Below are 8458 nucleotides of genomic sequence, written 5' to 3' on the forward strand. Positions count from 1 at the left end.
GCAGGAAACATGCAAAGACGAAACTAGAAACTACAGGTACATTAAATGATTGATTTTTATCTATTTTTAATCATTTCTAAAATGAATCAGTTAACTATTATGTCTCTATACCCTGTAAACAGTCATTTCAGCAAAAAAGAAAATTCCTTTACAACTCCTTTAATGCAGAGATAATAAGGTAAACCTTCAGCCATTACAGCCACCTAAATGTATCCGCTTTTGCCGTCTTTTGGCATGCTTCTAGCATTGCAGAACAATTGATTAGCTCAGTATGCTGCTTCTTCCACACCCAGTCTAAGCTTTACTGCACATTGACTGCAAAAGGATTATACCAAGTCAAATTTGGGGTCCTTGCACGGCTTGATTTTATATATACCGTATTTATCGGCAGGTATATATTTTTTTTGGAGGGTGGACAGCAGGTAAAGGAGTAGGGACTGGCCAGAGAGGAATTGTGACATGGTTGGCTGGCTGGAACATGTATTGCAGTATATGCAAACTAAGAATCCCCCTTTTTATACACAACAGTTTGTTATATGTAAGGGTTAATACGTGGTTACACCTCTTTAGTAACTCATGTGCAACACACACACACAGCGGGTAAAATAAGTATTGAACACATCACGATTTTTATAGATAAATACACACTATATTGTCAAAAGTATTGGGATGACAGCCTTTACACACACACACAAACGTTAATGGCATCCCAGTCTTAGTCCGTAGGGATCGATATTGAGTTGGCCCACCCTTTACATTATAACAGCTTCAACGCTTCTCGGAAGACTGTCCACAAGGTTAAGAGTGCGTCTGTGGCAATATTTGACCATTATTCCAGAAGCGCATTTCTGAGGTCAAGTACTGATGTTGGACAAGAAGGCCTGGCTCACAGTCAATGTTCTAATTTATTCCAAAGGTGTTCTATCGGGTTGAGGTCAGGACTCAACAGGCAGGCCAGTTATGTTCCTCCACCCCAAACTTGTTCATCCATGTTTTTATGCACCTTGCTTTGTGCACTGGTCCAAGAAATTTGGTGGAGGGGGGATTATGGTGTTTGGTTGTTTTTTAGGGGCGGGGCTGGGACTTGGCCCCTTAGTTCCAGTGAAAAAAAACTCAGCATACCAAGACATTGTGGGCAATTTCATGCTCCCAACCTTGTGGGAATAGCTTGGGGATGGCCCCTTCCTGTTCCAATATGACTGTGCACCAGTGCACAAACAAGGTCCATAAAGACATTGATTAGCAAGTTTGAGGGGGAGGAACTTGACTGGCCTGCACAGAGTCCTGACCTCAACCCGATTTAACACCTTTGTGATGAATTACAGCGGAGACTGCAAACCAGGGCTTCTCCTCCAACATCAGTGCCTTACCTCAGAAATGCGCTTCTGCAAGAATGTTCAAACATTCCCATAGACACTCCAAAAGCTTGTGGACAGTCTTCCTAGAAGAGCTGAAGCTGTTATAGGTGCAAATGGTGGACCAACTCAATATTGAACCCTACGGACTAAGATGCCATTAAAATTCATGCGCATGTAAAGGAAGGTGTCTCAATACTTTTGACAATATAGTGTATTTCCAAAGGTGTTATTGACATGAAATTATTACCACGTTGGTAAGAATCCATATAAAGAAACCAAAACAAATAAGTTCAGAAATAAAGTTCTGTGTAATAAAATGGAATCACACAGGAAAAAAGTATTGAACACGCTAACTGAAATGTATTTAATACTTTGTACAAAATCCTTTGTTGGTAATGACAGCTTCAAGACGCCTCCTGTATGGAGAAACTAGTCCCATTCATTTTCAGGTGTGATTTTGGCCATTTCTTCCACACAGTCTTCAAATCTTAAAGGTTCTGTGGGCCTCTTCTATGAATTCTGATCTTTAGTTCGTTCCATAGATTTTCTATTAGATTCAAGTCAAGGCTAGCAGCCCATTTTAGCAGATTTTTTTTCTTTCTTTGAAAACGCTTGAGAGTTTCCTTGGCTTTGTGATCATTGTCCTGCTGAAATGTCCACCCTCATTTCATCTTCATCATCCTGGTAGATGGCAGCAGATTTTTATCAAGAAATTCTTTATATGTTTTTTCCATTTATCCTTCCTTTAATGACATGAAATGTGCCAGTACCGTATTCTGAAAAACAGCCCCACACCATAATGTTCCCACATCCAAACTTCACTGTTGGTATGGGGCCGTTTTTGGGGTGACGTGCAGTGCCATTTGACCTCCAAACAGTTACATTTTGGCCTCACCTGACCAGACTATATTCTTATCTAAATGTTGTGCAGCAAACTTTAAATGAGCTTCAACATGCATTTTGTTCAGCAATGGAGTCTTGCGTGGTGAGTGTGCATACAGGCCATGGCGGTTGAGCGCATTACTTATTGTTTTCTTTGAACCAATTGTACCTGCTAATTCCAGATCTTTCTGAAGCTCTCCACAAGTGGTCCTGGGGTCTTGGATAACTCTTCTGATAATTCTTTTCACTCCTCTGTCAGAAATCTTGCGAGGAGCACCTGGTCGTGGCCGGTTTATGGTGAAATGATGTTCTTTCCACTTTAAATTTTATGGCCCCAACAGTGCTCACTGGAACATTCAGAAGTTTAGAAATCCTTTTGTAACCAATGCCTTCAGTATGTTTTGCAACAAAAAGGTTGCAAAGGTCTTAAGAGCTATTTTGCTTTTAACCATCATGAGATGTTTCTTGTGTGACACCTTGGTAATGAGACACCTTTTTATAGGCCATCAGTTGAGACTGAACCAGCTATTAATTTGCACTGACAAAATGCAGGATTACTTTCTAATTACTGATAGATTTCAGCTGGTGTCTTGGCTTTCCATGCCGTTTTGCACCTTTTACCTTTATTACATATACAGGGGGTCCCCGGGTTACGAACCCATTAGGAACTTTCCTCCTGTTCGTAGCTCGGAAATGTTCGTAAGTCGGCCGCGCATGCGCAGACCGGAAATTACGGACATTTCTGATGTTCCGTTGAATGCCATTCTGCACATGCGCGGCCAATTACGGACATTTCCAGAGGCTCCGTCTGGCCGCGCAGAACAGCAGACGGTCCGCGGAAAATAGCAGAGGGTCCCCGCAGCGCCCGGTTCGCAACTAGAAGTTCATAACTCAGGCGTTCGTAAGTCGGGGACACCCTGTAGATACATTTTTTAATGTATTTGTTTAGGTTTGTATGTATGGATTGCATGGGTTGTTACCGACATGTGGTGAAAATTTCATGTCAATAGCACCTTTAGAAATATATTTACCTAGAAAAATGGTGACTTGTTCAATATTACCCACTGTATATATGAAAGCGATTTAGGACCTGAACGGAAATTGGTGTATTTGTATTTCGATACATCTATTAAAAACTTATGCTCACTGTGCTCAAGCGCAACAAAAACGCACTGGTACACATGACCTGATTTAGGATGAAGAAAAAAAAAGGAATAATGCATCAGAATCGTACTGGAAATCATCAAAAACTGAGTTGTAAATGCGCTCTGTGTGCCGATGCGATGTGACTCCTATGCACATGCGTGGGAGTGATGTCACCCCTGCACAGCCTATCAAGGGGCCAAAGATCACAAACCCCGGAAGAAACACCAGACGAAGATGAAAGCTGCTGGAGACTAAGGATGAGTACATTATGACAGACTTGCCTACAAACGCACTGCACTCTCATCACTTTCCCTTGTCTCCAGTAAGGATGAGCTCCGGCGTGTTCGCAAAGCCCATGTGCAGAGCCCGCCAGGAAGTCGGCACTACGCTGTGCTAATCACAGGCAGTGAGACATTTCCTGCCTGCGATTAGCGCAGCACAGTGCCGACTTCCTGGCGGGCTCTGCACGTGGGCTTTGCAAACACGCCAGAGCTCACCCTTACTGGAGACAAGGGTAAGCGATAAAAGCGCAGTACCGGAGGGCTGCGTTTGTAGGCAAGTCTGTCATAATGTACTAGTATGCAGTGCATACTAGTATATTACGATGTAAGGCTGCCGGGGGACCAGGTTTTAAAAAAAAAACTGTGGGCATCCAGCTATGACAGCTTGTGGCTTAACAGCCGTATACCTATTGCGCAATTGTGAATGGTTCTGTAGTCTTCTGGGGCCTGTCACGTGTCCCAGAAAACTGCAGGGAGGGATGCATTTCGAACGCCTAGATGATTGGAGTGGAAGTGGGAACTAGTCAAAATCGGGTACTCGCTCCCCAAAAGTGCTGCAACATAAAAAAAGTGAAAGGTGTCTGAATACTTTGAATTCACCAACACACTAATTTATATATATATATATATATATATATATATATATATATATACATATACATACATACACACACACACACACACACACACACTATATTATATATACACACACACATACACACACATATATATACACACACATACATACATATATATATATATATAATATATATATATATATATATATATATATATATATATATATATATATATATATATATATATATATATATATATATATATACACACATATATATACACATATATATATATATATATATAATATATATATATACACACACACACACACACACACACACACATACACACACACATACACACACACATACATACATACATACACACACACACACACACACACAAACACACAGGGGGTTATTTACGAAAGGCAAATCCAGTTTGCACTACAAGTGTACTTTCAAGTGCAGTCGCTGTAGATCTAAGGGGGACATGCAAGGAGAATAAAAAACCAAAACAAAAAAAAAAAACACAGTATTTTAGCTTGAACATGATTGGATGATAAAATCAGCAGAAGCTTCCCCTCATTTCAGATCTTCCCCTCAGATCTACAGCGACTGCACTTCCAAGTGCAAAGTGGATTTGCCTTTCATAAATAACCCCCTTGAAAGTGCACTTGAAAGCGCAATCACTGTAGATTGCTGTTATTCTGAGGGGAAGCTTTAAAATGAGTGGAAGTTCTGTTGATTTCATCATCCAATCATGTGCAAGCTAAAATACCGTTTATTTTCCTTGAATGTCCCCCTCGGATCTACAGTGACTGCACTTCAAAAACTTGTAGTGCAAAGTGGATTTGTCTTTCATAACACCCATATGGAGGTTGATCTACTATAAGCAAATATACTATGCACTGAGAGTGCAGTTGCTCCAGAGCGTGGCAAATTAAGTAAAGCCTCACTTATAGATCTAGAGCAGGGGTCTCAAACTGGTGGCAATCCAGCTGTTACAAAACGACATGACTCCCAAAGGCAGACCTCGACAAAATCTGGGCGCCCGGTCGCAATTGCGACAAGAAATTGTGACCTGGCGCCTGGGGAAGCTTAGGGCTGCAGAAGGCTGCAAAGCTTTGGCCTCAATTACCGGCCGGCGTGGGGCGCGAACACGGTAATTGAGGCCGCGGCCTTCACAGAAGGAAGCTGAGGCCTGCAGAGGGCCGCAAAGCCGCGGTGTCAATTACCACTGCTTTGCGGCCTTCACAGAAGGAAGCTGAGGCTTGCAGAAGGCCGCAAAGCTGCGGCCTCAATTACCGCCCGGTAATTGAGGCCGCGGCTTTGCGACCTTCACAGAAGGAAGCTGAGAGGCTGCGGCTTCGCGGCCTTCACAGAAGGAAGCTGAGGCCTGCAGAAGGCCTCAGCTTCCTTCTGTGATCTCGCGCCATCTTGTGGTGGCTGTTGGCATTACAGGTTACATTACAAGTAGCAAAAAACAGCACCCTAGAGAATAAAATGGTGGTTTTTGCAACACTTTCTGTCACACCGTATTTTTGGGGGGAAAATTACACTTTTTTTAATAAAAAAATAAGACAACAGTAAAGTTAGCCCAATTTTTTTTATATTGTGAAAGATAATGTTACGCTGAGTAAATTGATACCCAACATGTCACGCTTCAAAATTGCGTCCGCTCGTGGAATGGCGACAAATGGGACGGGGTGCGTTTTTTGGCTCCTAACTTTTTTACCTGGCTCCTAGATTCCAAGCAAATTTGTCAAACCCTGCCCAAAGGCATGATGGGACTTGCAGTTTCGCAACGGCTGGAGGGCCACCAGTTTGAGACCTCTGATCTAGAGCAACTTGCTGTGCACAGTATATTTTCCTTTAGTAAATTATTATTATACAGGATTTATATAGCGCCAACAGTTTGCGCAGCGCTTTACATCAGGTCAACCTATATATGCTATATATTTATGCAGCGCTGGCTTAAATTGTGTGTTCTATTTGCCTGAACACATTTATATCTCTTACCTCTACGTCCCCAGTGACCCAGGATGGTTCTTGCTCCTCCTGCGCCAGGATCTCAGCTATTCTTAGCCCCTTTATCCAGTGGACCACTGAAGGCTATAAAGCAGGCAAAGGTTGCAACTGAACTTGAAGCAGGCAACGCAGTACAATATGTGTCCAGCGGGTGTCCCTAAAACCACACAGAACGAACACATTTTTACTCCAAGACAATTATTCTCCCAGCCCTGGTCTTATTGTTGCACAAATTCCATAAAAATCAATAGACATCTTAGGTAAAAAGTCTGGCGAACTACTCGTCTCTGCCACTTATAAAGTATATAAATCCAGGTATGACAATCGCGTGCTCCTCCGGCAAAAATTCCATTAATACCAAACTCCTTCTATTTATGGCAACATGCATTCCATTCTGGTTAATTTGTTACAGCAATTAGCTGAAAGAATAAATAAAAAAACATAGCCCATTAAACGTAAATTACTTGCTGTATACGTCAATTGAAGCTAAAGTATGGAAGAAATAAAAGCAATGTACTTGAGGAAAAGGATAAATCAAACTTGTGCCGCTGTAACTTGTACTTGTAGAAGAATGAGAGGAAGCGGACTATTGTGTGTGGGGGTCTGAGGGCACTTTTTACTGCTTTGGGAAGAAAAGAACACAGAGCTGTGTGTCTGGTGAAGTACATAAAGTGCTTTCGCCTCAGTTTTTATTCTTTTATTTCCTACCATAGAGGTTATTGACGACCAGGAGTTGCTCTTCTTAGTTGGTATAGGTTTTGTGTCAGAACAAGGCTGCCATTGCAGCCCATGCATATAGAAGGTTTTATTGGGGGCTGCAGGCTTCCTATACAGAACTAATGACGTGTACATAGGATGTCTAGTCTTTCATGCGCCGCAGCCCCTCACATTCCCCTCCACACGCCCCGCTCTCTCGCCTTCATACAGGCGCAAACTTCCGCCGCATACCTTGGCATTTTAGCGCTGCGCCCTCCCCGCAGGGTCCCCTCCGGGCGGAGCTAGCCCCGGTCGTGCCACACCCTGTACCCGGTTACCTCCAGCCGCCGAGTACCGGAGCAGGAGGAGCAGCGTGGCCCGGATGTGAGCGGCGAACAACGATTGGCAACTGGGCGGAAGGAGGGGGCGTGCCTCAGGTAGGGCGGTCACGTGACGCGCATGAGCCGGTCCATACTTCGTAATTAGTACTAGAAGGTGGGAGTTGGTGGTGGGCGCACAAGTGTGAAACTATGGAGGGGCCTGGCTCGTAGGAGCGCACGTCATTCCGCTGTCGTCGTTGGATAACGGAGGATGCTTGTTTTCCTGTGCCAAGAATGGGCTGTTGGAGGGTTACCTACACAACTGATTCATGGCCACAAGAGTCATGCCATTGTATACTCCATACCCAAACACAAATGACTAGAATAATTACATCCAGAATGGGAGCAAAATGAGACCACAGCACCTACACTATGTTACCAAAAGTATCGGAACGCCTGCCTTTACACGCACATGAATTTTGGATCCCTCCCCTCCTGTGGTGCACCACTTCCAGGTTCTGACTCTGCCCCTTCACCTCACCGAAGCCCCCCTGCTGTCTTCTGGGAAACACTGTTCCCAGGAGAGAGCGGGGACCAGTGACGGCGCGCCACGATACTCGCGCATGCGCAGAAGGGAATTGGGCAGTGAAGCCATAAGGCTTCACTTCCTGATTCCCTCACCGAGCAGCCGAGGACCGATCAAATGCTCAGCCTTGTCTGCTGACATTGCGGGCGCACTGGACAGGTAAGTGTCCATTTTGTAGCCGCTGGCCTTAAAAAAAAAAAAAATCGGGTGGACCTCCGCTTTAATGGCCTCCCAGTCTTAAGCCTCGTACACACAATCGGATTTTCCGACAGGGATTGTGTGATGACAGCCTGTTGGCGGAAAATCAGAACGTTTGTATGCTCTATCGGACAATTGTTGGATGGCAGGCTTTAAAATTGTCCGCAAACAATTATCTGTTGTCGGATTTCCCGATCGTGTGTTCCAAAGTACAAACACGCATGCTTGAAAGCAATGCTAACCAAAATTAGCAGAAGGTGCCCAAAGGGTGGAGCTAAAGAGCTGAAAAAACACGTAGTGTTTGTTGCCCGACAATTCTTTGCCGTTTATATGCAAGACAAATTCTTGGCCAATGCCCTTTGGACAAAAGTCCATCGCTTTG

General features: G+C 43.8%; 1 protein-coding gene across 4 annotated transcripts in view; it reads right to left on the reverse strand.

The window, feature by feature from the left end:
• Positions 1–7412, reverse strand: part of MIER2 (MIER family member 2) — an 85338-nt gene extending 77926 nt beyond the window's left edge. The window contains exons 1-3 of one of the 4 annotated variants that reach the window (XM_040321939.1): positions 7225–7392; positions 6268–6433; positions 4075–4221 (exon numbers count right to left, since the gene is read on the reverse strand). The gene's annotated coding sequence lies outside the window, so the exon portion shown is untranslated. Of the gene's footprint in view, positions 1–4074; positions 4222–6267; positions 6434–6984; positions 7186–7224 lie in introns of those variants that run through there. The other 3 variants (XM_040321922.1, XM_040321914.1, XM_040321930.1) reach the window with 3 other exon arrangements.
• Positions 7413–8458: the final 1046 nt, after the last annotated feature.

The sequence above is a fragment of the Rana temporaria genome, chromosome 1 (assembly GCF_905171775.1).
Source record: "Rana temporaria chromosome 1, aRanTem1.1, whole genome shotgun sequence".
Classification (NCBI taxonomy): domain Eukaryota; kingdom Metazoa; phylum Chordata; class Amphibia; order Anura; family Ranidae; genus Rana; species Rana temporaria.